Genomic DNA, 24,039 nt, shown 5'->3' on the forward strand with positions numbered 1-24,039 from the left:
TTTTTTACATTTAACACATTAGCCGGATGATGGGACTACTACTGTCCCATCATTGGCTAATGTGTCAATCACTGTCATGGTAGCAGGCATCGCCCGATGGGACTTGTAGTCCCATCGGACGATGCCTGCACAGACCCCCGGAGCCTGCACAGACCACCGGCAGGCCGGCACAGCCCCCCGGCAGGCCGGCACAGCCCCCCGGAGCCTGCACAGCCCCCCGGCAGGCCGGCACAGCCCCCCGGCAGGCCGGCACAGCCCCCCGGAGCCTGCACAGCCCCCCGGCAGGCCGGCACAGCCCCCCGGCAGGCCGGCACAGCCCCCCGGAGCCTGCACAGACCACCGGCAGGCCGGCACAGACCACCGGAGCCTGCACAGACCCCCTGGCAGGCCGGCACAGCCCCCCGAAAGGCCCGTACAGACCCCAGAGAGGCTGTACAAGGGCAGGAAAGGGTTTTTCTTATTCCGATACCGGAAGTCCCATAGACTTGAATGGGACTTCCGGTATCGGAATCGGCGATACCGATACTTTTTTTAAAGATCGGCCGATACCATCCGATACGATACTTTGAAGTATCGGACGGTATCGCTCAACTCTAGAAGTGAATACTTAGAGCTGTATAAGAGAAAAAAAATATTAGGATGAATGCATTTTTACTTCTACCTACCATTAGAGATGAGAGAACCTGAATTGCTGAGCTGCGGTGAGAAAGTTCACCAGACTTCAAAGCTGATGAAACCCGGTGGCCTCACTTACAGCACCGCTCGCTACAATTATGCACCAGTCAGTGTCAACCGGCTGACGGCTCAAAATAGTCCATATCATCATGGGACAGCATTTACTATCTTCACAGTGTGGCAAACAATGAATATTTGGGCCCTCCATTTATCCAAACTTTTTTTTAGATGTTCGGCCAAACCCACCGGACCCAAACATCCATGGGTTTGCTCATCACTATCTTCCATTTAATATTCCATAAAGTCTGATTATTTGTCAATGTATTCAAGTGCAGAACATTAATAACTTGAGCAATAAAAAAGTTTGCAAATAGCATGAGTGAACGTGCTCGAATAACGTGTTATCTGAGCATGTCCAGATGTTATCCAATTATTCTGGCCATGCTCGGATAATATGTTCAATTTACTACAGCTGCATGTTTGCATGTTTTGCGGCTGTTAGACAGCTGTGACACAAGCGGGGATTGCCTAACAAACATGCAATCCCCTCATGTGTTGCAGGTGTCTAACAGCTGAAAAATATGCAGCCATAGGACATGAATGTATTATCTGGTCAAACCCAAGGTACTCAGATAACACCCAATCATGCTCAGATAACACATTATCTAAGCACGTTCACTCATCACTATTAGAAAATTTATCTGATTGAATGAAACTTTTCAGTCAATTCATGCTGCCCAAACCACTGGCGTAATGAATCAGATTGCATGATTGCAGCCAGTTGTTTTTTTTTTAAACACAAGGGACTTTCAGGGAAAATGTGGCATGAAGAGCTGGACAGGGACAATAGAAAGAGATGAGGCTAGTTCAGTGCTGCCCCATGAAGGCTTCTTACCGCCCAGCTCTAGCTGATTGATAGGTCTCTCTCAATGTTGACCACCAATCTTTACTAGACCTAAAGGAAAAATGGTTGAATTTGTTCTACATAGTTTTCTTTAGGGTTTTCTACTTTTGGGGCCTTCATTTTTTTTTAAAATTCTTCATCCCAACAGCTGGGATGAAGGCAGAGTAAAAGTAGCTGTCTTTGTCTCAACAGAGATGAGCGAACCTTTCAGTTTGGATTTGATGAATGGATTGATGTTTTCCAAATGGTTCAAAAGTATCCAAATGTCATTGAATTAAATGGGATGCAAAATTAAATGCATAGACAACACCTTCAGGGGGGTCAAAAAGCTGCTCAAAAATAGAATATTTTAAACTGGCAAAGAAGCAGACAGCCATGAACCATGTATGAGGTATCAGGGTCTGGCCCAACATTTACAGTTTGGAATTGAAGTTTCAATGAGAACCTGCTGGTTAAGGAAGCAGTATAAGCCTTCTTAGCTGGGAGATCTGATATGTCATAGAATCATAGAATCGTAGAGTTGGAAGGGACCTCCTGGGCCATCTGGTGCAACCCCCTGCTCAAAGCAGGATTCGCTAAATCATCCCAGTCAGATGTCTGTCCAGCCTCTGTTTGAAGACTTCCATTGAAGGAGAACTCACCACTTCTCGTTCCACTCATTGATCACTCTGTCAAAAAGTTTTTTCTAACATCTAATCTGTGTCTCCTCCCATTCAGTTTCATCCCATTGCTTCTAGTCTTTCCTTGTGCAAATGAGAATAAAGATGATCCTTCTACAATGTGACAGCCCTTTAGATATTTGTAGACAGCTATTAAGTCTCCTCTCAGTCTTCTCTTTTGCAAACTAAACATTCCCAAATCCTGCAACCTTTCCTCATAAGACAGGGTTTGCAGACCGGTCACCATTCTGGTCGCTCTTTTCTGAACTTGCTCCAGTTTGATGATGTCTTTTTTAAAATGTGGTCCCCAAAACTGGACACAATATTCCAGATGAGGTCTGACCAAAGAGGAGTAGAGAGCAATAATGACTTCACGTGATCTAGACTGTATGCTTCTGTTAATACATCCTAGAATTGCATTTGCCTTTTTTGCTGCTGCATCACACTGTTGACTCATATTCAGTTTGTGATCTATTAGTATACCCAAGTCTTTTTTACATGTGCTGTTGCTTAGCCCTATTCCTCCCATTCTGTATATGCTTTTTTCATTTTTATTGCCCAGATGTAGTACTTTGCATTTTTCCCTGTTAAAAACCATTCTGTTAGTTGCTGCCCACTGCTCCAGCTTATTTATATCTTTTTGAATCCTCTCTCTCTCTTCTCTAGTATTAGCTATCCCTCCTAGCTTTGTGTCATCAGCAAATTTTATCAGTTTACCCTCAATTCCTTCATCTAAATCGTTGATAAAGATGTTGAACAATACAGGGCCCAGGACAGAGCCATGTGGTACCCCACTTGAGACATTCTTCCAACTGGATGTGCAGCCATTTACGACCACTCTTTGGGTCCGATCACTAAGCCAGTTATGAATCCACCTAACAGTTGCCTTGTCCATTCCATACTTAGTCATTTTTTCATTAAGGATTGTATGAGATACTTTGTCAAATGCTTTGCTGAAGTAAAGATATACTATATCTACAGCATTTCCTTGATCCACCCAGTCAGTGATTCTGTCATAGAAGGAAATTAAGTTAGTCTGACATGACTTATTAGTTACAAACCCATGCAGACTCTGTTTAATCACTTCATTCTTATCCAGGTACTGACATACATGTTGTTTAATAATTTGTTCAAAGATCTTTCCTGGTATAGAAGTCAGACTCACCGGCCTATAGTTGCCTGGGTCCACCTTCTTCCCCTTTTTGAAGATGGGAACAACATTTGCTCTTCTCCAGTCTTCTGGGACTTCTCCTGTTCTCCAAGAATTTTCAAAGATTATGGAGAGGGGTTCAAAAATTTCTTCTGCTATCTCCTTCTGTACTCTGGGGTGTAATTCATCTGGACCTGGAGACTTGAATTCATTTAGGTTAGCTAAGTGTTTTGTAATGGTCAACGTGTGACTGGACACAGCGCCTCCAGCAGGGCGAATTTATGATACACGTGACCCTGGATACAGCGCCTCCAGCGGGGCGAATTTAAATAATACCGGGACGTGCAGCCGGATACACCGCCTCCAGCTGGCGAATTTAAAAAGTACACGTAAAACTGGATACCCCGCCTCCAGCTGGTGAATTTAAATAATAAGGGGAAACACAGGAACAATTACAGTGGTGGGCCCTGTAATAGGAAATAGGGACGTGGAGACCTCCTAAGCTCCCCTGAGGAAGCGTCCCTGCACTCCTTACGTTCCCTATACAGGCTCCGCACCTGTCGCCGCACGCGAACCTTATGCCCTGACTCGCCCTGAACCTAGTCCCTCGCTAGGGCATTGGCCGGTGCGGAAACTAATCCCACCACTGCACTAGATCACACATAAGGAAAGTCACAAACAGGGGAAATAGAAAACTTAGCTCTCTCTGTGCAAATGCTCCAGCACAGAGCCCAGCAACCGACTGCAGCCTTCCTCCTGAATAGCTGCCACCAAGTTCAGTAAGCGCTGCAAAGAACTCCCTTCGGTGACTCCTTCCACATCAGGACTCAGATTGAGCTGAGCAATCTCTCCAGCTCCTTCCACCACCAAGGTTGGTTGCAAATGAACAACTATCACCAACAATGATTGAATACCCTGAGACTCATTTATAGAGCCTCACACCTGATTTATAATTACAATTAAACCTACCACTAAGGTGCGATACCACTCCCCACCACCGAGCAACTTAGAATGAAAGACACCACGTGTGATAATTCCAATGGCCACCGGGGGAGATCACGTCACACATTGCACTTGACAAAGTAAAAAAAATTCACTTTGTCCAATTTAAAACTGTCAGATCATGACGTTTCCTCACTATCTTTCTGTTTATAGATATCCTAGATTCTTCTATTCCCTTAATAGGACAGTGAAGAATAGTAGATGTTACATTTCCTTTCTGAGAGAAAACAAATGCAAAATAGGAATTTAAAAGTTCGGCCTTCTCAACATCCTGTTTTACCATTTCATCATTTTCATCCTGTAAAAATCCTATAGCATCTTTGATTTTTCTTTTACTTTTGACATATCCCCAAAATCCTTTATTATTGCTTTTGACATCTCATGCAAGCCTCAATTCATTGTCAGCTTTAGCAAATCTGATTTTTGCCCTGCAGGTTCTGCAGACATCATTATATTCTTCTTTAGATATGCCTCCCTCTTTCCATTTTATAAACATTTCTTTCTTCCTTTTTAGCATGTGCTTAAGTTCTGTGTTCATCCATCCTGGTTTCCTTAAATGCTTCCTATTCTTCCCTCTTTTCGGAATTGTTAACAATTGTGCTTTGAGAATTTCATTTTTCAAGATTTCCCATCCTTCCTGGACATTTTGTCTTTAAGGATATCCAGCCATTGGATCCCTCCAATTCTCTTTCTGAATCCCTTAAAATCTGCCTTTCTGAAATCTAACCTTGAAGTCTGAGTCTTCACAGGTCTTCCTCCTCTAGTTATCCAAAATTCTAAAATAGCATGGCCGCTACCTCCTAGGGTCCCAGCCACTTTTACCTCCTCAACCATTTCCTCCCTGTTTATAAGGATTAGATCCAAGGTAGCAGTTCCCCTTGTTTTCTCCCCTACCTTTTGGAAGATAAAGTTGTCAGCAAGAGAGGATAAGAATTTCCTTGACCTGTTAGTTTTGCCTGAGAGAGATTCCCAACAAATGTCTGGATAGTTGAAATCTCCCATGACAACTATGTCATATTTTTTGGAGAACTTGGCCATTTGATGCATAAAGAGTTCATCCATATCTTCAGCTTACACAGGCGGCCTGTAGTAAATGCCTACAATGCTGTTCTTTCCATTGTTCTGTCCTTGTATTTTTACCCAAACAGTTTCCACAGAACTCCCAGTCTCTGAAGCTTCATTCTCTGTGCAGATATACGCGTCTCTAACATACAATGCGACACCCCCTCCTCGTTTATCAAGTCTGTTTCTTTTGCAAATAAGTTGTATCCTTCTAGTCTTGTATTCCAATCATGTGTATCGTCCCACCAAGTTTCAGTGATTCCAATGACATCTATTTCTTTTCCTGTGTTAGTAGTTCCAATTCTCCTTGTTTGTTGCCCATGCTTTGTGCATTAGTATAGAAACATTTTAGTTTGTGATTGTTTTCTCTTTCTCCAATATTTTTATTATTTAGATTCTTTTGTCTTTGTTCTTCCTTTCCACTTCTAATAGCAGAGTTCTCAATAGCATTTGTCAGGTGTATGGCTTTTTCTGGTCTTTTGCTTCCCTTCCCACGTTGTTCTAGTTTAAAGCTCTCCTTACAAGTATAGCAAGGCGACTTCCAAATACATGTTTTCCAGTCTTCGTAAGGTGCACCCCATCTCTAGCAAGTAGTCCATCGTAAAGGTAATTCACTCCGTGATCCAGAAATCCAAATCGTTGCTGACGGCACCATCGACGTAGCCAGTTGTTCACCTGCAGAATCTTATTCCACCTCCTTGTTCCATGGCCATCCACTGGGAGGTTGGAAGAGAAGACCACCTGCGCTCCCAGTTCTTTCACTTTCTTGCCTAAGTTTTCAAAGTCTCTGCAGATGGTTTCCAGGTCGTTTCTTGCGGTGTCATTTGTCCCCACATGTAGTAGCAGGAAAGGGTGGTCATCTGTAGGTCTGAAGAGTCCTGATATCCTATCAGACACATCTTTAATTTTTGCACCTGGAAGACAGCACATTTCTCTTGAAGTTATATCTGGTCTGCAGATAGCGGCCTCTGTTCCTCTCAACAGGGAATCCCCCATGACCACCACTCTCCGCTTCTTCTTCACAACATTTTTCTTTCTCCATCCAGGAGGACTCTGAAGGTGTACAAGGTTGCTGTTTGTGGGCAAAGTCTTATCCTGATGTATTTCTTCATAGTTTTCCTGCGTGAGAGCCTGGTACTGGTTCCTGAGAAGTATGAGTCACATGTTTCCATTCCTCTGTTTCTTCAGGTGCGCTTCGAATTTTTTCTCTTTCTGTAACATGAAGAGATAATTCTGCTCTGTCTAAGAACTCTTCACCTTCCTTAATGATCTTCAGTGTAGCTAACCTCTCTTCGAGATTTTGCAACTTTTCCTCCTACAGGGACACAAGCTTGCATTTGTGGCATGTGAAGTTTGGCTTTTCCACTGGTAAGTCTGTGAACATGTAGCAAGAAATGCAGCTCACCAAATGGCTCCTGGCCTCTTCCATATTGAGATTTCTTAAAAACGATGAAAGATGAGCCAAAATTCAGCGCATGGTTCCCCGATTTCCTTTTTTCATCTGCAACGGCCAAAACCCAGTGATCGTTGAGCTCGCGGAGACTCTTCACTTATCCCAGAAGGCACTGGGAATATGCAAATGATCTCCTCAGGACTCTTCCCCTTTCTCCATTCTTTTTCCAGCTACACTCAGATGGCACAAACATCAGATTCATACAGTACTATTGATAGAAAAATGTAAGTATAGTCACACTGGTAGTTTATTAAAAGTAAGTGCAGCTCCAGGTACTCCTGCATCATCCTCTCCAGTAGTTCACAACATGTCAGATTTGTACTCTGTTCTGCTGGTGCACGAACTGGTCTAAAAAATGTGTTAAATAACTCACAGAAATTGCTTATGCCACTTACATGGCTGCTGCTGCTAATGTTTCGGCAATGATGCCTATATGTTCCTGGGTTTGGAAGTCAAGAACTGGGATGTACACTGTGCGCCTCACTGCAGTCTTGGGGAAAACAATTCTTAAGACTGTCTACAGTTGTAGAGCTGTAGGAGAGGTCAGCACAACATAGGGTCTTAACCGAGGATTAGGGAAGGTGATGAAATCAAAATTGCACTCACCTTTTATGAGTATCTATAAAGCATGTAATAAAGTACATCAGCTGCAGCAGATACACGGGTCAGTAAATGATCAAACAATATCCAGGAAAGAAAGGAGAGGTTTGTGGATGATCTCCACGCTTGCTGATCAATGATGAGACGTATATCTCAGACTGTCAAATGGATAGTGGTTTATTCTATGCGTTTCAAGGTACAAAAGAGTTCTTCAACAGGAAAGACCTCAAGTAACTGGCTAATTTATTCTTGTCCCATGGATCTAACAGAGTGGCAACCCAGTAGTCAGCACTGTTTCTGATGTTTCGGGCACTTCCATGAGGTCAAAGTCCATGCTGTGTTGTTGACGGGGTAACACTCAAGGTTGCTTCCTTCATCCCCTCCTGTTAATCACGGACAACAGAGAGCGGATCATTATCCTTTTCATCTCCTGACTGTTGCGCATTCATCACCTCGTCCTTCTCCATTTGTTACTTGGCTTCTGCATCTTCACCAACAGTTGTCTGGTACCATGAGCCCCTCTTGATCACAGTAAACAACCCTCCCATGACACCCGCCTATGCGACGACAATTCAGAAATTTGAGATTTTGTTATCAGTTCCGCATGCTCCTCTACTTCCAACTCTTCCTCTGGAACCATCATTTCAGTGGCAAACATATTGGAGATGGTGGATTGCAAGCTCTTAAATTTGTCATATGTAGGAGGAAACATTCTTTTACGTGACCACAATTGAGAGTGCAGGCTTCTGTACTGAACAGGACAAACTGTTGGACTGTGAGTGAGGTGCAGGTGGAGATGTTATTGTGGATTGAGAAAGAGGTGTAGTGCTAGGTGACAGAAAAGCAGCAGTCATATCGAATTCTGAAACATCTGATGGGCTCTCACTGACCCCGACTGTTGTGGGTAAACACTTGTAGTTTCTGCAGACAAAGACCTAAGGCTACTTTCACACATCAGTTTTTTGCTGTCAGGCAGGATCCGGCTATTTTTAGAAAAAACGGATCCGGCGTAAATTTTGGAGAACTGTAGAAACGGATCCGTTTTTCTGCCGGATCCATCTAGCAGATTATATCTGTTTCCTGGGGGCTGGCCAATTGGATCTGAGCATGCGCAGACTTAAAAAAACGGATCCGGTGGCTGGGTCCATCTTTTTCTGGATCCGGCGCATTCCGGCGCCCATAGACTTTCATTGTGGCAAAAAGCCGGAGGCGTCAGATCCGGCGCTTCCGGCTTTTTCGCCGGAGACAAAAAACGTTACAGTAGCCATTTTTTCCGGACGCCGGAATGAGACAAGTAGCCGGATCCGACAAAAAAACGTAGGAACCGCAGTGCCATCCGGCGCTAATGCAAGTCAATGGGGAAAAACTGGATCCGGCATTGCATTTCGCCGGATCCGGTTTTACAAAAAAAAAAAGCCGGATCTCGCCTGACGGCGCAAAGCGGTTGTGTGAAAGAGGCCTAAGTGTAAACACTTGGAATGGTGATGGAGGAGGAAAAAGCAACAGAATGGGTTAATGGGACATCCAGTGATAGGTAGGCCCACTAGTCTGCATTTTAGCTCAGTGAGATTACCACACTAAGGCAGGTTGATCACGCATGTGTCGGTTCATGCATTTAGTTGTCAAATTATTACAATTTTTGCCTCTAATGAATTCTTTTTTGCAAATTTGACAGATGACATTATCAAATTTCTACACTGAGTCAATTAATACCACTTTTTCTCGAGTCTACCTCTAATTTTAGGAAATGTTTAGACTCTAAGTTGTGTGTCCTTTATGTGAGTTGCCTGAATTTGGCAGCCCCCCCCAGAGCACCAGGCCTTTACCTTCACTCATCCACCTATAACTGATCAATGTTTCAGCTAGAAATGCTGGTCCAAGCCCTATCCCATGCATCTATGCTGCATAATTGTACTATTTGAATTCTGGGTCAATTAATGTCACTTTTCATAGTGTCTGCCACTAATCTGATCTGTTTGGGAAACATTTTGGCCCCCCTAAAGATCTTGTCTATGTTTTGTTTTGCCTCCTACTGAATTCAATGGTGTTTGGGTATGTTTGAGGAATCAAACAAGTTCGGCAGCGAACGGGACAATCACCGAACTGAACCTTAAAAGATTCGCTCATCTCTAGTACAGACTCGATATCCAGACACCGCATTTCCTAGTGGTGCATGCAGATACAGAGATAGCCCTAACTAAAGAACTATGTTAGGACTGGCGGAACGCAACAAATAATAAAGATGGTAATAAGGTGCATTCGCAGCCCGGGCTCCACCGTGCTGGGGTGGTAACCTGCTGCTCAGTTATGGCGGATGCTATATGGCGGTATACTATAAGAACACACGTGGGTTATCGTCACCCAGTGTGTACAGGGGTGGACTCTGTTGATTCACAGAGCTGCACTACCGCTGAACATAAACGTCGGAGCCTGTTTATGCTCACAGAGCTCGGCTAAAAGAGCACACAGTGCACGGCCACAGAACGCTACCCCAAGGACACAGGCTTAGAATCCATCTAGGCCCACTCAGCGCGCGGCGTTGCAGCCACTAGCGCCGCTAGAGGCGCTGGCAGTGGAGTGTGGAGCACGTGCACTGAGGCGTGCTGGATCACTGGTGAGGACCAATGTCTGACTCAAACCCTGACCTACCTACACCTAAGCCTGGGCGCTAGCAGGCTAGGCTGCACAACACATGCGTACCAAGGGTAGGGGATTCATAATGAGTCAATCACCAGATACATTCATACGTGCATACATCTCTCACACCTCATAGTCTGTAAATACAGTCTATCCTAGCGCATGGGCGAGTGGCCATGCAAACCTTTTATAGCCACAGGCGTCCGGGACCTTCCTGGCTTCTCAGATGGGCCAATCCGAACACGAGCAGGACCTGAGCACGTGACCCTCGATCTCCAATGGGATATCACTCCATGGGCATGCTCAGTGGCCCGACATGAGGACTTAGTCCCTGGAGAATCTCGCTGCTGAGCAGCATGCATTGTCATAGCTGTGCCAGAGGTGGCAGCAGCAAGCACACCCACGGAGTTGGCCTGGGCAGAGCCCTGGGACCGACGAATCTGCTGAGCAGGCTCCACTGCGGCTGAAGAAGAATGGGAGAACGCTGGGTGCAAGGCTCTGGATTCCTGCTGTGCAGTGGCAGGAACCCGACGCCTAACAAACTATTAGATAGCAACAGGAACCTAAACTCCCAAAACATCTATCGAGTTTCTTCACGCTCCTCCAAAAGAACCAGAGGGAAGAGAAGAGTGTGAATTAACTACAAGAGAAGTGTGCTGAACAAAAGAAAGATGTCACAGTGAGTAAACTAAACAATGAAATGCCAATAAGAGAATAAAGCAATTACTCTTAAAAAGTATAGATTCTACTTACTAAAGTTAAACAGAAGAAAGGTACAAAGTATGGCAAGGAAACAACAGGGTGAAAATCCTTGCCTCACAGACTAGATTAAAACATCATTACAATGTCAGAAGATCAAAATTAATCTATCAACCAGCAGGAACCATAAGTTGGGGGAGCTGATTATGTTTAGCTGCACATATATTCAGCACCATGGGTCTGCTCCAGACATAGTCGGCTCCATCTACTTCAAAATCCATACTTCAAAGTATGCATTGCTGAATTCCACCCCTCTCTCCCATGCACCTGAATGCCCCATGTGAACTGCATTGCATTTTATATGGTATGCATTGCTGAATTCCACCCCTCTCTTCCATGCACCTGAATGCCCCATGTGAACTGCATTGTATTTTATATGGTATGCATTGCTGAATTCCACTCCTCTCTCCCATGCACCTGAATACCCCATGTGAACTGCATTGTATTTTATATGGTATGCATTGCTGAATTTCACCCCTCTCTCCCATGCACCTGAATGCCCCATGTGAACTGCATTGTATTTTATATGTTATGCATTGCTTACCCATCTTCTTGTATCCATAATTGTACACCATTCTTGTTATCTCTGCCACACATCTAAGTGGTCTGCATAACCCCTTCCCCCTTTTATGACCTTTGCTTAACTCTGTGCATTTGGCCTGGGCAGTCAAACCCTACTTTCACTCACAGCTGATTGTGTTTAGCTGCACATATATTCAGCACCATGGGTCTGCTCCAGACATAGTCGGCTCCATCTACTTCAAAATCCATACTTCAAAGTACATATTTCTAAGTACTCTGAATTAGACTAGAATTGGACTGGAATTGACTGTAAGGTAACGGATTATAACACCACAATAATGTTTCACCTTTTTACTATCACCCCCATACTACTCTATTTCTCCCTAACTCCTGCAATCCCTCCACCCAGTAAGGAACTAGTCATTTCCCCCTCCATCCTTCCCAGCCATCTCACCTCTTCGTCACAACTGTTCCTCCACATACAATCCTTTTTCTCCAGATACACACGGCCACATCATGTCCTATCCTGCTCCCACCTTCTAATGCTCTGTCTACTACTCCTCATTGCTGGCGATGTAGCCCCAAATCCTGGCCCTCCTCAACACATCCCCACACTCATTTCTAACATCCTGCCACAATCCTCTACACTTTTTTGCAACCATGACAACCTCATACCTATTCATCCAGGCCCCACTCCCCCGGTCCCCCTACCTGGAGCACTATGGAATGCACACTCTGTCTGCAACAAGCTATCGTTTATCCATGACCTCTTTATCACCAACAAACTCTCCTTCCTTGCCATCACTGAAACCTGGCTCACTCCCTCTGACACAGCCTCTCCAGCTGCGCTTTCCAATGGTGGATTCCATCTCTCTCACACCCCTCGCCCCCCGCAACGAACGTGGTGGAGGAGTTGGCTTGCTCCTCTCCGATACCTGCTCCTTTACGACAATTCCTTTGCCACCCTCCGCTACTCTTCCCTAATTCGAGGTGCACTCCGTCTGCATCTATTCCCCCTCCAGCTGGCTGTCATCTACCGCCCTCCAGAACTAGCCATCTCCACCTTTCTCGACCACTTCACCACCTGGTTACTCCACTTCCTTTCTGCTGACATCCCCACCATCATCATGGGCGACTTCAACATCCCCATTGACACTTCCACCCCAGCTGCCTGAAAACTTCTATCGCTCATGGCTTCCCTTGGCCTCACTCAATGGTCCTCTGCGGCCACTCACAAAGATGGTCACATGCTTGACCTTATCTTCACCCGTCTCTGTTCCCTCACTAATCTCAATAACTCGCCCTTCCCCCTGTCTGACCACAACCTACTGACATTCTCTTCCCTCTCCACTCCTACTGCGCAACCCCCCCTCGCAGGAATCTCAAACACCTCAATTTACAATCACTCTCTGAGTCCCTTCTCCCTCTTACAGACATAGCTTCCCTTCATGACACAGATGCCGCTGCCACTTTTTATAACACCACAATAACAGCAACACTTGATTCAGCTGCCCCCCTCATGCAGAGTAAAACTCGTACAATCAACAGGCATCCCTGGCTGACCAGCCTGACCAAAGAACTGAGATGGGTTCCCAGGGCCGTTGAGTGGAGATGGAAGAGAACCCATTCTACTGAGCACTTCAGCGCATACAAGCAGTCCCTTGCCAGCTTTAAGTCCACGCTCTCTGCTGCTAAACAAACTTTCTTCACATCTCTCATATCCTCCCTGTCTCACAACCCTAAACAACTCTTCAACACTTTCAATTATCTACTCCGTCCCACAGCACCTCTTCCCCCTCCTCTCATTTCTGCTGAAGACTTTGCCAACTTCTTTAAGCAGAAGATCGACAAGATCAGACAAAACTTTGGCCCGCAGCCCCCAATGCCCCTCTTAGCCACTCAGCCCTGTTCTGCAAAAGCCAGCTTCTCCACCATGACAGAAGATCAGCTCTCCACCCTTCTGTCAATATCACACCTCACCACTTGTGCCCTCGACCCACTCCCGTCTCACCTCATCCCTAACTTGGCCACATCCCATCTCTAACACACCTCTTCAACCTTTCACTTACAAATGTCATCTTTCCCTCATCCTTCAAACATGCCTCAATCACACCCATCCTCAAAAAGCCCTCCCTTGATCCATCCTCTGTGCCTAACTATCGCCCGATATCTCTTCTCCCTCTTCTCCCTTACGCCTCAAAACTACTGGAACAGCATGTATATCTTGAACTGTCCTCCCACCTCTCCTCCTGTTCCCTCTTTGATCCGGCTTCCGACCGCATCACTCAACTGAAACTGCCCTAGCTAAAGTCACTAATAACTTATTAACCGCCAAGAACAAGTGACACTACTCTGTCCTCCTTCTCCTGGACCTGTCCTCTGCATTTGACACCGTAGACCATTCCCTCCTGCTACAGACTCTCTCATCTCTTGGCATCACAGACTTGGCCCTATCCTGGATCTCATCATACCTAACAGACCGAACATTTAGTGTCTCCCTCTCACACACTACCTCCTCACCTCGCCCCCAGTCTGTTGGTGTTCCTCAAGGCTCTGTCCTAGGACCCCTACTATTCTCCATCTACACCTTTGGCTTGGGACAGCTCATAGAATCATACAGTTTGCAGTATCACCTCTATGCTGATGACACGCAGATCTACCTATCTGGACCCAACCTCGCCTCCTTACTGACTGAAATCCCACAATGTCTGTCTGCTATCTCAGCCTTCTTCTCTGCTCGCTTTCTCAAACTGAACAAGGACAAAACAGAATTCATCATCTTTCTCCATCTCACTCTACCCCTCCACCAGACCTATCCATCAATGTCAATGGATGCTTTCTTTCCCCAGTCCCGCACGCTCGGTGCCTTGGGGTGATCCTCGACTCTGCGCTCTCTTTCAAACCACATATCCAAGCCCTCGCCTCCTCCAACTCAAAAATATTTCCTGGATCCACTCATTCCTCAACCACAAAACCACAAAAACACTAGTGCATGCTCTTATCATCTCCTGCCTCGACTACTGCAACCTTCTACTCTCTGGCCTCCCCACTAGCACTCTGGCTCCGCTCCAGTTTATCCTACACTCTGCTGCCCGACTAATCCACCTGTCTCCCCGCTATTCCCCAGCCTCGCCCCTATGCCAGGCCCTTCACTGGCTTCCTATTGCCCAGAGGCTCCAATTCAAAACCCTAACCATAACATACAAAGCCATCCACAACCTGTCCCCTCCATACATCTGTTACATGGTCTCTAGGTACCTACCTGCACGCAACCTTCGATCATCTCAAGATCTCCTTCTCTACTCCCCCCTTATCTCTTCTTCCCACAACCGCATACAAGACTTCCCCTATACTCTGCAACTCTGTGCCCCAACACATAAAACTCTCACCATCAACAGAAACCTTCAAGAAGAACCTGAAGGCCCACCTGTTCCAACAAGCCTACAGCTGCAATGATCCTCAGTCTACTGAACCACCACACGACTTGCTATACCCTCTCCTACTGTATCCTCACCCATCCCTGTAGACTGTGAGCCCTCGCGGGCAGGGTCCCCTCTCCTTATGTCCTTGTGTGTCCCTGGTCTTACACATGTTTATTATACTTGTCTATATTTCCCCTTTTCACATGTAAAGCGCCATGGAATAAAAGGCGCTATATAAATGCATAATAATATAAAGTTGGACCTAAAAGGTGATAGGTGGACAAAGGAAATCATCTGTGTTAAGCTAGGCAGACTGTAGTCAGAAAACAGAACCAAAATACTCAGAAAAGGTGTGCCACCTGTGGCTCGGCAGAAGGAGAAGCCAACCATAAAATACAAGGTCAAGGTATCAAATCCCCTATGTTGCCGAAGCGGTCATGCTCATGGAAGAGTATGTGTTCACACATCTTAACATACTAATTTATGGATCTGGCCCATTTAACATCAGAGTCTCCAAAGTGAACAAAAGGCCGGAGTTTAATGACTCTGGACAGGATGCTTCTGCCTCCATCCTTGTCAGGTCAGGGTTAATTCAGTCCTCTCTTTGGTTTTGGGGCAGCTATTTAATGTTGGAAGTACCTGCATTCAGGGTCGGTGATACTTCCGTATACTCGGTTAGTGGTTGTTGACCCAGGTGACTCATCCTTAAATGTGTGCCTCTGTGCTTGTGTGCCTTGCTGTGTAAGATTTAGTTTGTCCCCTGACTTCTGCCTCTGTATCCTGCTTTTGCACTGCTCTGTCTCTCCTGGTTATCTGACCTCTTTGGCTTGTCCCCATTTACTCTTTGACTTGTTCTTAGGTACTGCACGTTCGACTATCTTCTGACTCTCAGCTTTCCTTGACCACGTTTACTGTCTTCACCATGTTCTCTGCGTGCTCAGTGTCCTTCCCTGCACTCACGTGTGGTGGCTCCGCCTCCTGGTCACGTGATCGCTTAGTGGCATGTCCTGTTCTCACTACACTAGTCTCATGTGTTTGTGCCCTGCGTGCCTTCTGCCTGCACTCCCTGCGCTTATTCATGTGCCCCCTGATAGCGCTCCCAGGCAGCACTAGTGACACTTTAGGTGTCATTACCCCTTTACGCTTAGGATACAGTTGCAAAGTAGAACTTTTTTTTACGCACAGTACTCCCACAGACACGGATGCAGATTTTAATTATTCTTTAGGCACACAACTTGTACAATAACAGTGGCAGAGTATAATTATTTTTAAGCACATTTCGCACATACACAGCAGCAGAGTACTCAGAAAAGCTTTTTGGCACTGTACACATATAGGCTTTTCGGCATAGTACTCCCAGATGCTTTTTGGCACAGTACTGCAGAGGTTTTTTTGCAAAGTACTCCCAGGGTTGCAGAGGCTTAAAGGCTAAGCTATTTTTTAAGACACAGCTACAACTTGTACAGATACAGTGGTAGAGTACAATTTATTTTAGACATACTACTCGCAAAAAGACAGCTGCAGAGTAGAGTAACTGTACTCGTATAGGTACAGAAGTAGAATAAAATTACTTTTTCAGCCAACGGGATAGAAATGGCTACAGAGTAGGATTTTTTTTTAGACATACTACTCGGAAAAAAGTGCTGCAGAGTACACTGATATTTTTTCACACACTACTTCAAAAAAACCGCTGCTGAGCACAATTATTTTTTTACACACATTGCTCATATAGATACAGTGATAAAGCAACATTATTGATTTGACATAGATATGGCATTGAGATAGATGATGGCAATTGTTTATTTCCCAGTCTACTAATAAACACACACAGGTCCAGAAAAAATATTGTTGGGGCCTAGAAATGGCAAAGAGATGGCTGATGTCAATTATTTATTTCTCAGACTACAAAAAATTATATAACGATCCAGAAAAAATATTTATTTGGCTTATAAATGGCAATGAGACAACTGATGTCAATTGTTTATTTCTCAAACTGCTAGAAAACATACATAGTTCTTAAAAAAATATTTATTTGGCCCACTAATGGCAATGACACAGTTCATGCCAATTATTTATTTTTCAGACTACTAGAAAATCTGCATTTTTGTTAAAAATGATATCTTCAGCCTACTAATGGCAATGAGACAGCTGATGCTAATTATTTATTTTCAGACTACTAGAAAACACACACAGTTCCTGAAAATTACATTCTTTGGTCTACTAATGGCAAAGAGATGGCTGATGCCAATTATTTATTTCTCAGTCTACTAGAAAACACACACCATTCCAGAAAAAATATTTCTTTGGCCTACTAATGTCAATGATACGTCTGATGGCAATTGTTTGTTTCTCATACAACTAAAAACCATACAGCGGCTTAAAGGACAGTACTCCCACAGGCAGGGAAGACAACTTGGAAAACAACTTCAAGAAGGTTTACCATAGATTCAAGCTGAAACCAAAAGAGAGGAAACCTGAGATATTAAGGGGAGGCCCTTACACTTCTGAAATTATTTTTTCAAGAGACTAATTATTTGCATTTCGTTGAGAGTTATTCTTACATATTTACTGCTACAGTATGTCTATGGACTAAAAAGGTAATAAAAAAAAAATATATAATGGGGTTAAAGGCATATTCTATTTTATAGATTAGATCTTTTGAAGACCTTTCAAGTATGTCTAGTAGAAAAGAATATTTTAGTAAAAAAGTCTGTATACTGGAAAACATCCTAGGATATCACATCATTTTTGTAACCTGACTTACTAATTCCTTTGAGCTCCTTTTCTGTATAAACTTTTCCTTGATCAATTCGGTTATTATCAGAGCATAATCTACAGAAATGTTGAAGATAAAATATAGGTTACAGTGTGGGTATATAATGAACCGTGTTGAAACATTCTAGTTTTTATAGCTACCAGCAATTGAATTTATATATCTTGCAATTGAGTTCCATTGTCAAGAACAGCATGGGTCCTTTATATGTGACAGAGAGTGGGCCATGAACCATCATTTTCATTTTGGTATGATTTTAATTATGACAAATTTTGTCTTAAGGACTTCTTCTCCATAGAAATTTGTGGTTTTATCCCACTGTCTGTTCATGATATAGGGAACTTCATCAATTGATGTGATACTAATTGATGTGTTCAAACAGTATCTTCATGGAAAGATATGGATTACTTTGTTATAAAGCACAAAAGAAGTCTTAATAATTCAGGTATGGAACAATGTATAATGTAAAATTTTGAGATATATGCCCCAGTCTGTCTCTACCCTTTACTATTCTTGTTGTGTATTGAAACTAGACCTTGTTATAACTACAAGACAATTAAACATGTAGCAAAACTTCTTCCAAAAATCTGAGTTCCCAAGATACTGACCAAGTCACACTTGGACTACAGAACTGGAGACGTAGTGCATATCTTTATAGATGATGTGAGCAGTGATGAGTGGACCCGTGGATGTTAGGGCTCGTCAAGCGTCGAGTTCGACAAACACACAGCAAAAAGTTTGGGGTTTCGATCCAAACTTGACAGCAGACCTGCACTGGACTGAAGTCAAAGGAAAGCTGAACTTCGGTTCTTTAAAAAGGCTGTAAAATGATTCTAGTCAGGGCTAAGGGGATGCAAAAGGAAGCTAAATGAGGTAAAAGCAGGACAGATATGGAAATGATTTAAAACAACACAGAATAGAAAAAGAAAATAAATAATAATAATCTTTAACCAGGAGGCAGATGTTCAAGTGGAGGAGGAGGTGGACGTGGCGGTGTAGGTGGAAGAGACAGGAAAGGAGGCATCCAACTCTGTTTTTGTGGGGTTTTGCATTAATAAACTGACTTGAAAGTACATATAATAAAAAATAACAATCTAGAACAAGGAGGCACAGAGGTCCAAGCAGAGGAGGAGGTTGAGGTGGAGGAAGAGGTTCAGGTGTATATGGAAGAGGCATAGGAGGATAAGGCAGCCAACACTGGTTTTGTGGGGTTTTGTGGGGTTTTGGGGGGTGGGGTACTCTGAAAACAGGCAGTGTAATATTCTGCTGGCCATTCTCTCTCTGTATTTAGGCAGTGTAATACCTTGCACTTTTTTTCGGGTAAAAAGAATGAGGAGCGCATCAAATAGGGAATATGACCAAGTTGCTGCTGGTGGTGGTGTAGCTGCTACAAGTGAGTGGATATGTGCCTGCTTCATGCCCATGTAGTGACCAGACAAACCATTACTAATGTATCTTATATGTCATATGGTAAGTGTGCTATCTATCCCTTACATGATTGCATTTGTGATACCGGTTTCCCATCTTGACTCGGGTGGAGGTAAATTATTCAATATTATGCTGCTCTCTCCTGCCTTGTTTTGGTATTACAACTTGTAGTACTCTGTTGCCCTCTTCTGCCTTAGTTTGGTATTGCAACTTGATTTTCTGATTTGAAAATATGTGGCAGTTGGAGGTATGAGGAAGACTGAAAAGGTCGTGTTGTGCGGTTTTGGTGGTGAGAGGAAGTAGGAAATTGAGGCTCTTAATCTGGGACAAGCGGGTAGTACAAATAGCACCCTTTTTAGGAGAGCCCCACATTTACAGCAACAGAGTGCTGAGACAAGCGAAGGAGCTTCAGAGCTGCGTAGCAGATTTTCCGGATACACCGATACGATTAAGGTTAGCTAATCCTCCCCTTCACGCAGCACAGTTAGTCAAATGAAAAGCTACTGCCATCCTCCAAAGGCCGGGACCGAGAAAAGACTTTGACTGTCACAAAATGTAAGGAAAATTGTATCTGCTATCCAAGACTGTTATATTGAAAAACATAACAATTGTTGCAAGTATTCAGTAAAGTTCATCTTTCAAGTTTGCACGGGACCCCTGGTGTATGCTTCTTTCATCCCCGGCCTAATACCTTGCGGGCATCAACATAACTCTCAGACTCATATTCATCAACTCCCCTCTTTATTAATTGCCACCTAACCTAGGAATTGTTAGAGCTATCGGAGACAGTGTGACTGAACCACCCTCCAAGTTACTAGGCCCTGCATCCCTCAAGGCGGTGTGACACCCAAATAAACCATTTCCTCTGGTGCATGCAGGCAACAGGACCTTCTTTGCAATTTCATGAGCTTTAGCACCATTAGATGAATAGTAAGGCCAGAACAAGTAGAGGTTGGTCTAGTTTGGATGTCTGAGAGTGCATTTGCTTTGTCTTCCACCCAATCCCTGCTGAAAACACTGTTTTTGCACGTGCGGCCCATGGGAATCTGTCTTCCACCTCATTTCCTTCTAAATCAGGCAAGCAGTCTTAGCCTCAAGTCAGGCAGGAATGAGAAAATGGAAAACGGTCTTAGGAGCGCAGGAAAGAGACTCAGACAAGAGATGGGTTAAAACCACAACGGGTTTCGACGGAGGATCCATCTTCATCAGGTGGATCCACCTGATGAAGACGGATCCTCCGTCGAAACGCATTGTGGTTTAAACCCATCTCTTGTCTGAGTCCCTTTCCTGAGATCCTAAGACCGTTTTCCATTTTCTCATTACTCCTATCCTTCATTGGAGGTTTTCGGCTGGAGCTGCAATGGAGATCTGACATCCTTGTCTGCCCCTGGGTTGCTTCCTAAGCGCTCTTTTATGACCGCTTATCACTGACTCTTATCAAGCCAGGCAGGATTCACTTCTGCATATTGATGACTTTTCTAGCTGTGGTTCTGAGGACCATTTACCTGGCCCTTCCCCACCATTCAAAGAGATTAAGTGCACTGATACCCAACTGCTTGTTCTGTTTGAAGATGAATATGGGGTAGTGATAGTGCGAATGGTCAATGGACCACCAGAGCACATCTCTGATGTTGATGAGGACAAAACACATGGGCCTACTGCTGCAGTTTTCTGCTGTGTGTGTCGACAGGCAAGGAGGGCAGGTTTTAGGACTGGGTGGAACATCATGTGGGGAATTATTATTATTTACTTTTAAAGCACCATTGATCCCATAGTGCTTTACATGAGGAGGGATTACAATGGCAGATGATGAGGTAATAGTTCCACTCAGATGGAGTTAAGGCCATCTGAGTGATGTGAGCAGCTGGGAGGAACAGGTGGCTGTCACGCTATCCCAGCAACACAGCAAAAGAGGGAGGAGAGTGCAAAAGCACCATGTTCGTCCCCTAACAAGTACATTGGCTGCTACAAGCCACAGTGCCTAGGAACTGAGCACACCAATGCTAGCTTAAAGGATCTCCCTGACAATACATGAATGGTTTGCACACTCTGCCATCAGAGTCTGAATTGTGGCATAAAAGTTCTTAACCTGTGAACCACCTGCATGACAAGGCATTTGAATACACAGCATGAGCTGTAGTGAACTACAAACCTAGAAATCAGGAGTGATTTAGGGCTCCTTGTTATGATTGAGTCACCGTAGGAGGCAGACACAAAAATAGAAGCTACGTCCAGAAAACCAGAGAAGTTGGCAACTATCAGATTGCAGTCCCCTGAACCTATCAACACAACTAGCAGTAGCCGTGGGGGGTTCCTACGATGCCCTAGACCCCTTGATCACAGCCGGAGCGCTAAATAGCCTAAAGACAGAAAAGGAAATCTAAACTGCCCCAGAGCAGACCCCAAAGTAAAAGGCAGCCCCCAACATATAATGACGGTGAAGCAAGATGAAAAAACACTCACACAGATAGAAAGATAGGCTGAGCAAATGATGGGGCCCAAGCTAACTAAACAGAAAAAGAAAGGAAGGTTGCTGTCTGCAATCTGCCAAAACCCTATCAAAGACATAGGTCAACAGCTGATATGGAAAAAGACCCTGAAGCAGCTAGGCTTCAAAAACTAAATCAGCACTCAGGTATTTTCAGAAGACAGAGCTAAAGGAATTCAGCTCACCCCAGCAGGGAATGGCAGAAATCCAGAAAAACAAAGCAAAACAAATTCAAAGCACCAATGCAAAAAGCCGAGCAGAAAACTTAGCTTGAGAAGAGCAGGAATTCAGACTGGTCTCCAAGGATCCCACAGAGAAATCACCCACAGGGCAGAAGGGCGTCGGCAGCCTTATATCCAGTCAGTAACTCCACTCAGCCAGTCATCATCATCAAACTCAGGTGTTTGATAATCAGGCTCACTACCTTTCTCTACCAGAAGAGGGAGTTCCTCGGGCCTCAGTAGTGAAGGGGAAAATGAACTCACAACAGTACCTCCCCCTTGAGGAGGGGTCACCAAACCCTCAACCACGCCACCAGGGCGATCAGGGTGAGCCCGATGAAAGGCACGCACCAATCTTTTGGCATGAATATCAGAGGCAGAGACCCAGGAATTATCCTCCTGACCATAACCCTTACACTTAACCAAATACTGGAGTCTCCGTCTAGCCAGACGGGAATCCAGTACTTTCTCTACCTCATATTCCATGTTACCTTCAACCAATACGGGGTCTGGAGGTGCCACCCCCGGAACAACAGGTTCAACAAACCTCTTCAACAAAGATTTATGGAACACATTATGGATTTTAAATGTGACAGGAAGAGCCAAACGAAAAGAGACCGGATTAATAATCTCCAAAATCTTGTAAGGTCCAATGAATCTAGGCTTAAACTTAGGAGAAGCCACCTTCATAGCAATATTTTTTGATGATAACCACACCATATCACCAACCTTAAACTGGGGACCAATGGTCCTATGTCGGTTGGAAAACCGCTGGGCCTTTTCCTGGGAGAGAGATAACTTATCCACCACTTGGTCCCAGATCTGGTGCATTCTCTCCACCACAGTGTCAACACCTGGGCAGGCAGAGGGCTCCACCTGCCCTGAAGAAAATCGAGGATGAAACCCAAAGTTACAAAAAAAAGGTGACATCAAGGTGGCAGAACTAGCTCTATTATTTAAAGCAAATTCGGCCAAGGGCAAAAATGAAACCCAATCATCCTGATCAGCAGAAATAAAACATCTCAAATATGAATCCAAGGTCTGGTTTGTTCTCTCTGTCTGCCCATTGGTCTGAGGGTGAAAAGCAGAGGAGAAGTACAACTGAATTCCCAGCTTGGAACAGAAAGTTCTCCAAAATCTAGACACAAACTGGACTCCTCTGTCAGATACAATGTTCTCAGGAACCCCGTGCAAGCGAACCACCTGTTGCAAAAACAGGGGCACCAACTCAGAGGAAAACGGCAACTTAGGGAGTGGTACAAGATGAACCATCTTAGAGAACCTATCACAAATCACCCAAATAACAGTCATCCTTTGAGAGACAGGCATATCAGAGATGAAATCCATTGAAATATGGGTCCATGGCCTCTTGGGGACAGGCAAAGGCATCAACAACCCACTAGAGCGAGAACACGATTTAGACCGGGAGCACGTCCCACAGGACTGCACAAAATTCCTGACATCACGAGACAAGGAGGGCCACCAAAAAGACCGACTCACCAGATCTCTAGTACCAAAAATACCTGGATGACCAGCCAAAGCAGAGCAATGAACTTCAGACATCACTCTCTTCTTCCACTGGTCAGGAACATACAACTTTCCACTGGGACAACGCTCAGGTTTGACCTCCTGGAACTCTTCCAGAGCATGTCTCAAATCGGGCGAGATGGCAGAAAGAACCACCCCTTCGGCTAAGATGGTAGCAGGCTTGGTCACCACAGGAGAATCAGCAAAGAAGCTCCTAGAGAGGGCGTCTGCCTTGACATTCTTAGTTCCAGGAAGAAAAGAAACCACAAAATCAAAACGTGTAAAAAACAAAGCCCACCTAGCCTGTCTAGGGTTCAAGCACTTAGGTAAATCAAATTCTTGTGGTCAGTGAGGACCACGACTTGATGCTTAGCTCCCTCCAACCAATGTCTCCACTCCTCAAATGCGCATTTCATGGCCAACAGTTCCCGATTCCCCACATCATAGTTACGTTCAGATGGAGAGAACTTTCGGGAAAAGAAAGCACAGGGATTCATTTTAGATGTTACAGGATCCTATTGGGACAAAACAGCTCCTGCACCAATCTCAGAAGCATCCACCTCTACCTGGAACGGAAGTGAGACATCAGGTTGCCGCAAAACCGAGGCGGAGGTGAATCTTCGCTTCAGCTCCTGAAAGGAATAAACAGCCTCCGGAGACCAATTTAACACATCAGCACCCTTCTTAGTCAAATCAGTCAATGGCTTGGCAATACTAGAAAATTTTGCTATAAATTTCCGATAAAAATTAGCAAAAC

Source organism: Dendrobates tinctorius, unplaced genomic scaffold (genome assembly GCF_039654945.1).
Source record: "Dendrobates tinctorius isolate UK_male_01 unplaced genomic scaffold, ASM3965494v1 ptg000103l, whole genome shotgun sequence".
Taxonomy (NCBI): domain Eukaryota; kingdom Metazoa; phylum Chordata; class Amphibia; order Anura; family Dendrobatidae; genus Dendrobates; species Dendrobates tinctorius.